Source organism: Taeniopygia guttata, chromosome Z (genome assembly GCF_048771995.1).
Source record: "Taeniopygia guttata chromosome Z, bTaeGut7.mat, whole genome shotgun sequence".
Lineage (NCBI taxonomy): Eukaryota > Metazoa > Chordata > Aves > Passeriformes > Estrildidae > Taeniopygia > Taeniopygia guttata.
Window position 1 is genome coordinate 64,601,643 of NC_133063.1, and position 16,346 is coordinate 64,617,988.

At 37.5% G+C, this 16,346-nt stretch overlaps 1 protein-coding gene across 2 annotated transcripts in view; it reads left to right on the forward strand.

The window, feature by feature from the left end:
• The window catches only part of LHFPL2 (LHFPL tetraspan subfamily member 2), a 121,275-nt gene that overhangs the window by 31,724 nt on the left and 73,205 nt on the right, over positions 1–16,346 (forward strand). The gene's annotated exons all lie outside the window — the stretch shown is intronic.

Here is a 16,346-nt window from a genome sequence, read left to right on the forward strand (position 1 = left end):
TTCCCTTAGTTCCTTACAGATTAGCTGAAGGAACTGGATAGTCCAGGCCAGGATGAGGCAGTGTGATGTGTATCTCACCCATGGACACACTGTGCAAGTTTGTTGCTCCTGAACAAAGCGTCACTCAGAGGCAGCCAGTCAGTACCTCTTTCTTTTTCTTAAACTAGTAGGAGACTGTGCAATCCAAGTTCTTCAATGGCCATGTTTTGTGAAAAGTGATACTTCTTTCTGCTAATATATAACTTTAAAAAGTCAAAAGCAATTAGTTCAATTCAATGTAGTGTAATTGAAGTACAGTATAGATACTATAACCTTGATCCTCTTCAGTAGAATTTTGATCCATGTCCCAGTAGAAGGATTTCTGCTTACCTAAATTGATTTTTGCCAGTGTGAATTGAGAATCCTTGTCAGCTGTGTGTCTGGATGACTCATGTTAAGACACAGTTGATTTTTCAAGTCCTTGTTTGAATGGTAAGGTGTAAATAGCTACTGCTGACCAAACAAAAAAAATGGCAAATTTAATTAATGAAACATGGACACTGTGGACATCTGTGAGAAATAAGGGTCAAGAAATTAGCTGATCCAGTCGTCCTTCATCCATGTGTGTTATTGTGTTTTTCCTCTAACATGTTAGTATTAATTTCAGTTCTTCCAAATGTGTTTTGGATAAGTCTTAACCGTTCTAGTGGTATGCTTTCTGATGAGGTATATATTGGCAACACACAGAAGATGTGAGGCCTTGTACTTTCTCAGGTCCCATGTATGCATTGAGTGCAGCAAACGGAAATTGTACTGCACAAGTAGTATCGTAGACCCAAAGCTTATTAAGAGAAAAGAATGAATACAGATATTTTACTGGTGAATGGGGTAGTGGTAAAAGGAGGGATTCTACTATTATACTTTCTGGGCTACAAGGAGGTTTGAAACTGCAGTATGTGAGTTAATTCAGCATCTGTAGTATCAGTAAACAGTGCTGGAGAATAGAGCCAGAGGGAATAAATTTTAGAAATTGTCTGTGTTGACATAACTGAGGACCTACTTTTTTATTGGTGTCTCTTGCTCTTGGTTTTATTTTTCTTTAAAAAAACTTCCTTCTCTTTAATTTTTCTTCTATTAAAAAAAAAGAGGGGAAGAGACAGAGAACACCTTTTTATATGCCTAGGTTAATTAAATTATTTAAGTAAGTACAGAAGGGATGGGATGGTTTCTGGCAGTACCAGCAGGTCACTTTAACTGATTAATGGAGTCATGTTTTTGTGTGCTGAATACACTGTGCGGAACACCTGGTAGGTAACTTGGCATTTCCATTTACTTCAAAGCAGGTACAGAAAGACAGAGTGCCTTCTTGCACCTCCTGCTGCATTTCCTGTGTCTTGGCAGGCTGCATCGATATTCTGGGAAAACTTGACAGGGAAGTGACAGTGCTGACTGCGATTGTGAGACAGCAGGAGATTTCCATTAGCACATTGTCCTCCTACTATGGCAGTAAGGAGTACCTTGGACCATAACAGTGGAGACACCAGCTTCCTGCAATTCCCCAACAGTGTAGATGAAGGCAATAGATAGATAGATAGTAAATAGTGGATCTCTACTTGCCAAACCTGCCCAGAGGGGCTTAGTAAGTTTTTCATTGAACAACCCTGTTTTATTGCCCCTCAAGAGGCTTTTGAAGCTAAGCAATAAGGTTAGTGGCTTAGACTACTTTTTTACTATCTTAATTGAAAGAAAAAATCCCAAACAACCAACCACAAACATTTACTGCCTTAGGGGCTATCAGTGCTTCGAACTAGTGGTTTGTTGTTGGAGTTGGTGTTTTTTAAATTTTATTTTAATCTAGGTAGCCAGGAGTCGCTCTTACTGAAGTCCAGGTCTCATTTTTCCCTCTCTCCTATTTAAGGTCTGGTGTGATCAATTTATGTTTTTCTTTCACTGATTTTTATACCTCAAATAAGAACTGGAAGATTGCTAAACTGAAAACTCAACATTATAATTTACCTCTTTGTCAGATACTAGTCCAAATATTCACGGAGTCTTTAAAACAGCAAGAGAGTCTTCAGAACACTGGGTAGGGGCAAATGTGAACCTACACTCCCTACTTCTTTTATATATATATATATATATATATATATATATATATGTGTGTGTGTGTGTGTGTGTGTGTGTGTGTGTGTGTGTGTGTACACAGACACATATAGTAAAGGTGATGGGGAATACAAAGGGAATTGCAAGCCAGTCAATAAAATGTGAAAGGAGAAAGGAATTACAAGTTCCTCAATGAAACCTTAATCCCTGCACTTTTTAAACAGTTTATTAAACAATTGCTTTATAAGCACCTCTGGGTTAATAAAATTGATAAGCAACCAGTCTAGACTTACAAGAGCCAACTATGTCAGGCAATTTTAATTTCTTCCTTGGTAGTATAGCTAACCTAGAAGATGAGTGGTAGATAGATGAGGTATCTTGACTTTATTATTTTTTCATGCAGTGACCATGTGTGATATTCTTGACTACCTCACATGTCACTCATAGAAGAAGGTGGGGAACTCCGCATAAAATCATTCTAAAATGAACACTCAGGTGGCTGAGAAAAGGTCTTAAGTATCATTAATGGTTTACTGACTACTGAGAAGGCATTTCAGATGGGTCCAGTATATCTTCTGGTTTTGTTCTGAATTTTTATTGGGTACTTGGCTAGTAGGACACAGAATATGGTAAATGGTTATCAAGCAGACCCTATGAATCCTCTTGTTGAATATAATGAGTCATGAAATGTAAGTAACAAAAGCAAACCTATTATCAGATGACCCAGTTTCACTATACAGGGTCCTGTGCCTCAACTGGAAAATTGAGATGGATCTCACATGGGCGAAGGGATGGCTGAAAAGCAATTTGACAGTTTGGAGAGACAGTGCAAACACAATGAGTTGAAATTCCAAAAGGTGAGCACAACTTGCTGTGTTTTGCATGCTTCCTGGAAGAGGAATAAAAACTTAAAGTAGTCTAGCCAGTGGAAATCTGGAGTTTCTAGTTAAAGGACAGCAACACCTGTTTACACTTCTGAGATACATAAATAAGGAATGCTGCATTTCAGGGAACATAGCTGTTATTATCTGTTTGGCACTAATGAGGTCTTAGGTAGAGTACTGCACACAGCAGCTGTAATCAAGTATTTTAATTCTATAACCTGCAAGAAGGTTTTGAAGAGAGTGACTGTTTAGTCTCACAGGAAAAAAATGAGAGCTGTGGAAGACCTCTCAGAAAAAGTTAGTATCTTTATAGGACATACTGTCTTCCATTAGGAGGAGGGCAGAAAAAAAGTTGCAGTATAATTTGAATGGATGATAGAAAAGTAAGAATGGTCTTAGATATACCATGTTCTGTGGAAGCTGCCTAATACCTGGTCTGTACTGTGTGATTTATCCATTTACATATACTCAATAACTCATTTCCTTTTGTTTGTTAGAAGGGACAGGTTCTCACATGTCTCATAACTGGAGATGGGGAGTCTCAGTGACAGTAGACATCTTGAGTCATGCTAGTTTTCCAGGCTGAAGTGTTATTGTAATTTCCGATAGCTATTGAGCATAGCAGTGAATGGAATCTGGGCAGCAAACCCTGTCCAAAAGAACAAAATCATTATTAACAGGTGATGACAAAATCAAATCTAGATTGGTGTGTTGTCTTCCCTATGGAAAAGATACCAGATTTAGCCTCATCTTTAGACAAAGTTTCGAAAAATTCCTGTGTACTTAATTCTTCTTGCTTTAGAAGAAAAAAATAAATAGGTCTACCACTAAATAAACCCCTAAAACACCTGCAAATCCACCCCATGGCTGTGTAACTGGACTTGATTGGCCAGTTTACCAATGTTCAGATAAATCTGAAGGGATTATTAATCCTCATGGAAGTTTAGTAGTTAACCAGATTGAAAGGACATCTAATATGCAAAGGGAACAGAAGTTGGCCTAAATTACTTCTTTCTCCTCATACTGGGATCTGTGTACTATGCTGGGGTGTTCCTCAGGTACAAGGTCCACCATCCAGGCTTAATTGCCACTGAATTAAAAAAGCTTTCTAAAACTAGACCAAAATTTAACTTCTTTGTAGAATGCAGCCTTGGCTTTTAAAAGTGGTTGTACCTAATTTGTTTTCCTGTTTCAGAGTTGGCTATGGATCATGGCTTGTTTCCCAGTAGTGAATAAAATCACACATATGAGATAACTTTTCTTATTTGTGATTTTTGTTTCTCACAATAATTTTACATAACTCTGTCTAAATCTGTTGTGTTTTACATTGTATCGTGCTGCTCACAGAAATAGTGATTAATGCTGTTTGTAAACTGGGAGGGAATTAAAGAGTCTTATGGCTGCATGCATTCTGTGCCTGTTGGTTTGTCTGTCTTCATCTGGTATTTGGCCTATTTTACTGTATTTCATGAGAACAGACAATTAGTCATGTTCCAGTCAGGCCAAGTGTCCATTTAGTTTCATACTCTTTCCAAAGACAGCTAGTAAACATGCTTAGGAAGAAAAATGTAAGAAATGCTTATAATATATGTAGTACTTCTTTCCCATGGTTAGGTCCCTTAATTAATGGTTTAGTAGTGTCCTTCGTTGAACACGGTCATTTGTGTTTTCAATAACCAGCAGTGGCTCTGTCATTCAAGAATTTAGGAGGGTTTTTTTGAGTCAATTTGTGTGTTATGTGTGTCCAGTGTCTTGCTGCAATGATTCTATAATTCAGGTGTGCACTGCGAGTAAAAAGCATTTACTAGTTTATTACAGATCTATTGTTATAGTAACGTGTCCACTGAATTTTGTTGTGAGAAATGGATCTTTGTTGATTTTCCCATGCATCAGTCATTCTGTCAGCCTCTTCTACACTTCTTCTTGGTGTTTTTTCTTTGCTGAAGGCTTCCAATCACTTTAGACTTGGAAGGTTTGACAGTCTTTTGATGAAGAGTCAATCTCACAGTACTGTGAAAGCACCACCATCCACTTGGTGGCCAAAGCACTGAAATTTTTTACTTTGTTATCAATAAAACTGAGTGAAGATTTCTTTAATTAACTAAGATCCTATGAATTATGGGTTAGATTAAATATATAAATTAAGGAGGAGCAAGATTGTAGATCTGAAAATTATAATAATTTCTACAAGTAGTATAATACTGAAGTTCCTTCTTTGCATGCTGTACATAGTCACTAACAGTGGCTGCTGTTATTTGATGAAAGTTATTTCCACAGGCATTTTTTGGTGCCAAAAGCACTTGTAACAATTGTGTTTTTATGGTTTCTCCCTTTATTTTTATGTAAAAATTGGAGAATAATGAAGGCAACCTTATTATAGCATTTTATTTTGTTTGAAAAACATGTTGACAGACAGCTGGCGAAGCTGAGATACAAATTTGGTTAGATAAATTTCATTTAAATAGGAGAAAAATTACTCTAAAATTAAAGAAACCCCAAACTCTTGCCTTTCATTCCAAAGAAAATCATCCATTTACCTGGTCATGAACTGGATCTGTGTTGTGATCAGTCTATTGAGCATGTAAAAGAACTCTCTCCAGGTGTCCTGGCTGTCCTTTTGTGCCTCTTGTTTTCCCTATTGGCCAGCATATGAGCCTGTCTGTGGTTTATCAGATGGCCCTATTAGTCCCCATCCAGCAATACTGCACCTTTACAGCTTTGCATGAAGGAGTAAGTGTATTTGGCATACAGTGGTGGAAAGGGCACCGTGGGTGTTTGTTGTGGAAGTTTTGGCTTGTGCATCAGCACTGTGCAGTGCAGAAGGTTACAGAACAGGGAGCAGTGGGAAGGGCTGGACATTGCAGCACTGCTGATTGTGAGCACGTTGAGCATGAGGTGGGGGGTGCTAGGAGAAGATTCAACAGAGAGGCTCTTGGAACATGATGAAGAAGTGTCTGAGTCCTCTTTAGTGTTTCACTTCTGCCTGGAAACTGCATAATTCTGTGGTGATAGGGGATAAGGAGCGTACATAGCACAGAGACCTTCCTGCCAGTGCAATTTATGCAGTCCTGATGCAAGGCATTGTCCTGGGTTTCTGCTGGGATCTGTAGGTGCTTCTTTCTCTATGTAATTTTCCTGTTCAGCCACCAGCAGAAAGGCAGACTTCTCAAAGCTTGATCAACTGTGAAGGATGAATCTGACAACAGTAAGCTTCATTAGTAGCAGAGCTCATGGATCTGGTTGCTTTAATTAGTTTTCCATAACTGAGGAAATCTTTACCATATAAGGGTTTATTTCAGATGCAAGTTTTCCATAGCAGACAAACACTATAAATTTAAACTAAACTAATTCAGACTTCACTCCTCTAAAATTCGATGAAATAGGCTCTCTTTGTTTTGAGTGATTTCTTCATATATTGTATTAGAAGCCTTAGTGTGAGAAGGATCAGAGAGATGACTCATCTGGCCTTGCTAGGTTGCATGAAAGAAACTGTATATTGTGCAGTTTTCAACTACAGGCTAGAAGTTTGAAGTCTGTGCTGACCCTGTGATGGTCTATAATGCATAAACCTGGAGCTGCATACTTCAAAGAATTTCGAGGAAAGAATGCTAGAATGCAGAACTGGCCAGGTTGGCAGGCAAAAGGTGGGACAAATATGTGGCCTGTTGTGAAAAACTAAATGTAAAGTCAAGGAAAACTGTTTTATGGGTCTTTCTTCTGTACATTTATCAATGTTGTTTTGAGTTACAGAAATCAAAAGCAAATGATGAATTTTACCATTAGTCTGGCAAAAGCACAGACTAATGCTTTCTATGCCTGTGATCATAAATGATAAGCTAAAATATGTGGGGTTTTTTAGTGAATAGCTTGTACTCTTATCTAATAATTCACACAGTGTTAAAGTTAAGAGTATTACAATCCATCAGCTCTTCTCTGTTTGAAATTGTAAAATGTTCCTTCTCTTTAGAAACAGAGAATTCTGTCTGACAAGGCTTATAAACCTTGAATTTAGTATAATACTTAACTTTTCTTTGTCTTTCAAAGTGAAGTCAGTTCTCCGGTAGCCAGTAATAGCCTAAAGTTATTCACACAGAAGCCGGAGCAGTTGAATTAAAGCAGTATTTAGCACTTTCAAAAATTTACTTATCATATATAACATTTTTGTTGTTGCTTTAGAGGTTGGATTATTTTTTGGGTAGCCAAGTGATTTCATATTATAGTTTTATACGTCCTTTGCTGTTGAAAAATACCAATGAAAGAGCAGTGGTTTGGGTGGGGGGATCTTTGTAGCCTTGTTTCTAGGCATTGTTCCAAAGTGCACAGCTAAAATATTTTGTAGATCTTGTTTGGAGCATGGCCTTTAATGGGAAGATCACTTTAAGATCACATTAAGTCTTTTTTGTGCAATTTTGCAAATACTTGATGTTTGTTCTTTCCTTCAAACTCAGCATGACATTTCAGCAGTGGAGTTGCCTGTTAAAAATACATAGCTTGTCCTGCATACTCTGCTTTAAAATGGACCAGAGAGCCTGTCAATTTTTTTCTGAACATATGATACTTTTGGAGAAAATGAGGGAAAGAGGAGAGCACATGAGAACTAATTGTGTAGAAGGCTCAAGGTATCATCTTGCTGTAATAAATGTGGAGGGCTTCCTTTGGACTGTTTTGGTAAGGTTGTACCCTGATCTGCTCCTCAGTGCCCATGACTGAGATTTATGATGCATGGTAGATGCCTTTAGGCAGAGAATGAGCAGTCAGCTTTTCATTAATATGTAACAGAGAGACTAGTGGGAACGTTGTTCCCATGCTGTGGAGAGCTTATAGCGAATTCCTTCAATGTTAAGCAAGCTAAAAATAGTTCTCCAGAAAATGTAAGCTTTAGCTAAGCCCTTTGTTTTCTGAACATACATTAGAACAGAGATTAAAACTATGTAATGAAAGTAAAAAGAGCATCACATATGCTTCCTCTCTTTATTGTAATCTTGAAATTATTAAGCTGTTGAATACATTTAAGTAAAGATTTAAAATTGATCAGTAGTATTTTTATAGCACTGGGCAATTTGTCTATGTGCAATCTAAAGGTTATGTTAGAAAACTTATGGTTTTATAAGCTTTTTATATCTTTGCAACTATTTGTATGTCCCCTTTGTATATATTGATTTTATGAGGGGCCTTGAGTGGAAGAGCTGGCCCATCTGTCTGCAAGTAGGTGACTTGCTGAATGAATCCAGTGGCTCCTGATGGGCAGAGCAAAGGAAGAATTGCACACTGGATAAGACCAGTTTCCCTTGCTGCTGTTTGGAGGCATAAAGTTTCCACAAATTTTAGTTTCCACAGGAAAGGGAACAAAGATGCAAGCCATTGATACAGTCCTTTAAAAACAGTGGTGGAACGGGTCATGGAGGGTGGGTTGCCAGAGTGGAGAGGGAGAGAGAACAGCTGTTGAAAGGAGCAGAGATGTTGTAGCTGAGGGGCCAAACACAGCTGAAGGAGGCTGGTTGCAAGCAGAATAAAAGCTTCTAAAAAAAAAAACAGTGCTTGCATGTAAGGCATCTTGGCTATACATTAATTTCTTGATATGGTCTCCAGGTACATTCAGGTATGGGAGAATCACAGGCAATATATGTGTATAGTCTATAATATTTCTGTGAAAATAGAATGTGTTTGTATTCTTTTTTAAGTCAATTTTTAAAATATAGGTCTCTTCCTTGCCTCTTAGAACAAAGATGTTAAAAGGCTGGAGGAAATTACATAGGTATGTTTCAGCCTCTGCATCTCCTTGAGGAGTAAATGGTCCATGACAAGGATGTCGAGGGGAAGAAACCTTTTCCCCGTGATCTCATACTTTACTGGCTTGGAAGTGAAGCCAGATCTGTAACCCTTTCCTGAAAAAAAAATTACTGCATTATTGTTTTGCAAAGGAAAAGAAAAAAAAAACCACAACCAAACATTACTTGATTATTAAGTTGCTGTTCTGCTCCCCATGTGTGTGGTCAACGAATCATTAGGGGACTTGGCTGTGAAGGTGTGTTTCTGTCCTTGCTTTGTGGTGGTTCAGATTATCCCATCTCTCCTGGGCAGAGGGGCTGGAACTGGCTTGGTCTTTAGCATGCGGCCACTCTGGTCCTACTGAAGCTGTGCCAGTGCACAGCTGGGAGCTCAGCCCCTCTTGGTGTGGTGGGGAAAGGGTTGTTGGCCCTGACCGTGTTACTAGCACTGAAGGAGAACAGAATGGAGATCTCGTCTCTCTTGCAGACACAGTTCTTACGGCCTTAAACACTGAACAGTGGCAGACCTCTCCGTGGATCTCATCTTGATCTAAACATTTGCTTTTTGTATTTGTTTTGGGGGGGATGTGAGATAGGAAATTGCTGCAAGTTGACCTAGTATCACAAATTTAACCTGGTATGTGTGTCCATGAAAGGATATGCATTAGCTTACAGTTACTAAACCAGTTTTACTTTGCTAGCCTAGTTTCCCAGGTCAAAGCATACTTTTGAAGTCACTGTGGCAGCTGGTTATGATTGGTTTTGGTGGCTGCAGCATAGTTTGTGTCTGAATTTCGGAAGAAAGAAAAAGAAAATAATACGTGTGAAGTTAAACTGCATAACATATAAAATGCACAGCATAATATGCATATCGGAACATCTCAGCTAGGTGAATTTTTATGATGTTAGGTATTTGAATAGAGTTGCTGTCATTCACCTGGCTGAGAGTCTCACCTTGCTCGTCAGGCAAACAGAAATCCTTAACTGATTTTTGGTGTAATACTAAGAAATAGCGAAGATGCATTTAGCAGAAAAACTCTTCCTTAAAATTCAAGCAGGAAATAAGTGGAAATCCCACTGACATTGTGTTGAACCAGGAAAATACTCTTAATGTACAGATATTGTTCTGACTGAATACAGGAATTTATTTGTTTTGTAAAAGGCAGTAGAAATACTTAATTTAAAAACTGGGACAGTGTAAGCATATTACTTACCCAAAACATTTCAGTGAAGGAAGTGTGTCCTTCCTGCTTTCCTAGGAATTAATGTTTTACTTTAAGTAGTAGTAATTTACACAACCTATGTATTCAATAAGCAATATAAACTGTTAAGGACTAAAAGGGGTTTGTTTGTCCTTCCTCATGACGAGTGTCTTTCATCTCTTTGCTGCACACAGCCTCATTACTAAAGAGTTGTATTCTTCTATATGAAAAAACATAAGTAGCAATTTCATGTTTTCTCATTCTCAAGCAATAGCTTTAAGTATCAGCTCTTACTATTTATTACTTATGTTAATTGTGTCTTAAAAGTCATACTTGACTGCTGCATAAATATGGCATAGCAAGATGCCATGAAAACTTTTTTTGTAGGAATATTAAAAATTTCTTTCGGTCCTATGGTTGGCCTCACAATGTTCCTGCACAAGTCTCAAAGCTGTTCTGTTTTTCTGCTGGAAATGTTAAGCATAACTATCATCTTGTGCTGAATTTTATAACAAAGACTTTTGTTTTATAATCTAGACAAGATCTGTTTTATACAGATATTCATGAAATGGGTGATTAAAGAGAAGGATTTTTGCTCCTCTTTTCCTTTATAAGTAATGAAGCACATTCTGCCACTGTATTTTTCCTTCTCATTCTATTTTTTAAATAATTTTCTAAATGTTAAATAACCTTACGGCATTTCCACTTTAGATAATCCATGCCACAAATTGAAAAACTTTACTCCAAAGTTAAGGTTCAAAAGAATTTTTGAACAAGATTGTCTTTTCATGCAGATAGAAAGATGGGAGTAGCCTATCAGTCTAGGACAAGGTTCCCAAAGAATTGGAAGTATTCCATAGAGCTGAAAGAAAAATTAAACAGAATTTTTGTCTATGACCAGACTGTGGATACAGAGATGAGTTGGTGTAGAGATGAGTTCTTGGCCCACAGGCTCTTTAGTACTGCAGATTAGATTTACCTGTCTGGAAGGCATTTTTGCATTTGTATCCAACCAGTTCATTGCTATTAAGGACTTCTTTAAGTCTTGTCCACATACTGTTGGATCACAGAATCACAGGTGTGAAGATGCAGAATATCTTCCAGGGTCATCATCAGACAGCAACTCTTGGGCTGTCCATTGTTCTTAGTCTTCAGCAGTTTATTGTCTTGGCAATTCAGTCCTTTGAATGTGAGGGGACATTAAACAAAAAACTCTGAAAAATTCTCAGTAAGCACAGCTTTGCCTTTCAGGCAGACTGTGGTGCTGCAATATAGTCTTTGACCAAACAAGGCACACTACAGTAGTAATTTCCTTGAATGTTAGTAATTTAATTGTTTATGCTAGGTAGTTAATACTATTAGTTAAATTAAAGCTTTACATGAACTAAAATTCAATAAAAGGAATTTTGGCTGCAATGCTAAGATAAACCTGAAATTTATGAATACTTACGTTAACCAAGAACCTGCTTTTTGTAGCCTACCGTTAAATAATTGAATTACATTTAAATAAATGTAGTTTTACAAAAGCTTCACAGAGCTTCTGATTTTGAAGATGCAGAAAGAGATGGTTTCTATTTTCCTTGTTCAGTAGTAGCAACTACCTCTGAATTTCATTCTTGCTAGCTGATAATTGTAGGCAATGAATTTTAACAAGCCAGATATGATATGCATCTCAATATTATTCAAAGTGTGATGAAAAACCCCAGGTATGACTCAAGGGTACATCCATGGCCTCTCAGGTTCTTTACTTCTGGTCCACTTTAATGGACTTTTAATATTGTGAGAAGCAATGATTGAGGGATCCAGAGTGATCAGGAAGAACATTCCCTGATTGGGCTTTTAAAATCATATATAAATATTTTTGGAGTCTGATTGTCATTTGATCACAGAAATATTGAGTGTTATTTAGAAAGACAGTAATGTTGATGATTAGAGAAAATGAAGTAGCATTTAGCTAATTAATATTTGATTCTATTCATTTAAAAAAATACTTGTTTCAGGAGCAGTATGCTCCTGATTGAGTCTGTGGGAAGCCATTATATTAGGCACAGAGATTTGAGAGCCAAGCATAATAGCAATGTATGCTGTCAACTCATTCAAAACTACTTGTCTTTCATTAAAAGCAAATGGTTTAGGCTATAAGAGTTAAAAAAAAGAGATGAAACCCTCCTTTTAGACATACTGTCTTTCAGAAGAACATGTGTTGTAGATAACTATATGTACTATATATAACCTGTTGTAAGAGATAGTAATTCACATGAATATCTGAGAGAAATGTTACAAATGCCTGAAATATACGTATAGAAATTATCATTATTTACTTTCTGAGGCTCTTTTTAAAGTTCAGTTGAATTTTAAGTTAAATACAATCTTTCATCAATGTGCTTATGACTAGTCTCTCTCTAAAACCACTTTTACCATCAAAAGTATTTTTAACAGAAATATCATAGAATGGTTTGAGTTGGAAGGGTCCTTTAAAAATCATCTGTTTCCAACCCCCTGCCATGGTCAGGGGCACTTTCCACTAGACCAGGTTGCTGAAAGCACCATCCCTGAACACTTCCAGGAATGGGACATTCACAACCTCTCTGGGCAACCTGTTCCAGTGTCTCACCACCTTCACAGGAAAGAATTCCTTTCTAACATCTAATCTAAAACCATTCCCCTTGTCCCTGTCACTATGTGCCTGTGTAAAAAGTCACTCTCCCTCTTTTTTATAAGCCCCTTGTAAGTGCTGAAATACTGCAGATACACAGTATTCAGAAGACAAAGAAAGGACAGATACTCTTAAATTACTGATTTTTTTAAAGTAGCATTTCCTCTATATGACTTGCAATTTTGCAAGCTTGAGCACTGCTCCTGGGTGGAGAATCTTGAATGGTATTATCTGGATGAACTTTGTTTCCAGAAAATGGGGAAAAGTTGCAGAAACTTGGCAGTGTTTATTATAGCATATTCTAGCTTTCTGTGCATTCAGTGTTTGTGGAGACTACCCTGCCTATGACTAGTAAAGACACATAGCTCCTGTTAGTGAAAACTGTCTTCCTCTTACATGCAGCTTGTGTTTCTGATGTCCATCCTCAATCCTTACCCTTTAGCAGAGGTCACAGAATGTTGAGGGGCCTGAAGCATCTTGCCTACAAGGAATTGAGCTTGTTTAGTCTAGAGAAGAGGAGACTGAGAGGGGATCTCCTCAATACATATAAATATCTGAAAGGTAGGTGCAAGGAGGATGGTGCCGGTCTTTTCAGTGGTGCCAAGATGCTGCACAAGGACCAGTGGCAAAAAACACAGGTAGTTCCACCTCGATATGAGGAAGAACTTCTTTATATTGAGGGTGGCTGAGCACTGAACAGGTCGCCCAGGAAGACCATGGAGTCTCCCTCTCTGGAGACATTCAAAACCTGCGCGTTCCTGTGTCCCATACTTTGGCAGGGGGGTTGGACCAAGATGATCTCCAGAACTGCCTTCTACTCTAACTATTTTGTGAGTATGTGATTTTTGTGAGTGCATCGTTATATGTAAACCAAGAGTTTTGTTCTTTGATGAATTTAGTTTTTGCCGTGCTTCTAGATTAGTCTCTATAACAGCCTGCTTCTTCCTTAAAAATTAAAAAATGAAATTGATGAATCCCAGCTCTCTGAGATATCTTAGTGACCTTGATTCATAATTTGGAAGATGAAAACAGCTTTTAGGATCTTAGTGGTGTGTGCCCTAGCAATTAAAAATATGTTTAATATTCTTGTGAGACTTCATATTATTTAAGACTCTGTATAGATTGGTAGCAGTTCTCTCTGATTTCTCGTGGCCAATAAGAACCCCATCTTTGAGAGCTGTCATTTTCTATTTGTTTAAATAACTGGAAGAAAACCTGCTGTAAGTTTTTGATCTATTTCAAAAAGCCTGGGATAAAGCTTTTTAATATAAGTAGATTCCATGTTTTACACATCTGGACATTTGGCTGATGTGTTAATGGAAGACATTTAGAGTTTCAAAGAAACTGAAGATGCCATTTTGCACAAGCAAGCAATTTTTCAAAGTCAAAGTAGTACTCCATTCTCAAAAAAAAAAAAATTAGAATAACTAGCCTTGCTGTTGCTCAGTTTAGTTATTGTTATAATAGAATTGAAGGTGGTGTTGAGCATTTGACAAGTTCCTCAGTATATGTGATAGAATGTTGTTCTGTGTTGAATACCTGTCATCTTTTGTAGATACAAAAAGGGGAATTGGTTCAGCTTTGCACATCAGTGCTCCTTTAATACAAATTCTCCATTGATTTTTCTTCATTGTTATTCACGTATTGGTATGGAGTAAAATTAAGTTCCAAACCATTGTCTTCCCTAATGTAAAGTAAAAACAAACTATTTTCTTGGTTCCCATTTTATTTTATTTCCTCAATTTGCTCTTTATTGCTTTGTGTTCATTCCTTACTTCATAGGAGTCACTAAATAGCTGTTGTGATTTTTTAAGAAGATATGAAGGGACTTGAACAGGAATTTCTTTTCTGTCTCAGGATATTAAAATCAATTTGGTGGCTACATATTATGGTGCTCTTCCTCCCTACCCCACTGATGGAAACATGAGTGGTTTCATCTAGCCCCAAATTGCTCTATGGAAACCCTTTGCTCTTAAGTCAAAAAACTTAGTGCAATCATTTTCATTTGACTGTAAAACATTTTATAAAAATACTGGGTCGAGTTTCAAGCTTCAAGTCCCTACTGATACATTAAATTCTTCATGGTATTGGCAGGGAAGAAGCAGGGGACCTTTCTTTAGGTAGATAAATAGGAGAAGTGTCAACTCCAGATGCCTGAGGGAGAGACTCCAGACAAGCTTTAGTACAATTACAGAAGGACAAAGTGGAAGAGACCCATGGGACTGGTATGTGTACTGAATTTCATTTAGCTTTTTGGTCACAACTGGAGAAAAGTCTTGTAGCAGTCTTTAAAGTAGATATGCTTGTAGCCTTTTGGGTATAAATATGGGGATGTGGCACTTATGCAGTAGTATTTTAGGAAATGGTGTTGGCAGAGGGTACTCAAGTTAAAAAAATAGAACTACCTCTCTTTCAGTGCCCACAGCACATGGAAGAGTCAAGACCCTTCCTTGGGACATTTCCCAATAGCTGAAGTGGATTTGCACGGGACTGGTGCATAACTCAAGCAACATGGATGCTTAGCTTTGGTGCTGTCCTGACATAAGCAGGATTGTATGTGTGGCAGGGAATTTCATTTGTTCACCTGATACTCTCTGCAGATAGTTAGTAACTTCTCTGATCTTCACTTGCCTCAGGAAGTACATAAACACATTTATAATCATAGAATAAAACTCAAAGTCATTATTGTTTGCAGTTTGTTGATGGACATGGCAATCGTATCTGCATAACCTGCCTATTTTTTCTGTATAAATAAGAATATTTGTTGTATTTTAAGCTTTAGCCAAGCCATATTGCTTATCCTTTTAATGTTGTAGTGACTTTAATTCTGATTTGTTAGGAACATTTCTTTGAAAGCACAATGCTGGTTGATCGCATGCTCTGCATTATAAATCTTGCTTTTCTGATGCTCTCTGTTACATAATGAAAATGAGAATTTATATTATAACATGCAATGCATCCTCTTCATGCCTTCTAATTCATGTAATTGGTTATCATATGCATTTTAAATAGCTGTCCTAATTAAGTAGTGTCAGCAATTGTGTTGAGCAGAATACTTTTAGAACCCATCACTATCCTTTTCTGTAGAAGATGGACTTTTTTTTTCCTTATCTGAATAACTTCTTTTTACATAAATTATATTAATTCTGTTATTTGAACTCAATTCTTCCGCACCTTTTCTGTGTTTTCATTTTAGGAAGTTTCTCTGTTTCTCATTTTTGTTCTTCATCTGCTCCATCTGCTGTGACACACTGGTGACATGGAGCAGTTACCCAGGTTTAACCCGATTTCCACTCTCACTATTACTGGGGAGTGTGTGTGTCACAGAACTCAAAATAATGACTCTTCTTATTTTACAAAACAAGTGTTATGATTTTGTTTGGTTGTTTGGGTTGGGGTTTTTTTGGAGTTTTTTTGAGCTTCTGTTTTCATCTGTATTTTTCATCATAATGATTGTGTAGGAATGTTTGAAAACACCTTTTCCAGTGTGAGGTAATTCCATATCTCAGGCATGTGCCCTTTTAAGAAAACACCAAATATTTGGAAGTTCACAGTACCATGGTAGCCCTTGGCAGCAGTATCTGGTTTCTGTGTGACTGAACTGAAATTTTGGCCCTTGCCTCTCTGGGGCATTCTTATATACAGCTAACTAATAGATACAGAATCACAGCATGTTCTGAGTTGCAAGGGGACCCACAAGGATCATCAAGTCCAACTCTTCAGTGAATGGCCCATTAGAAGGTCAAACACACAG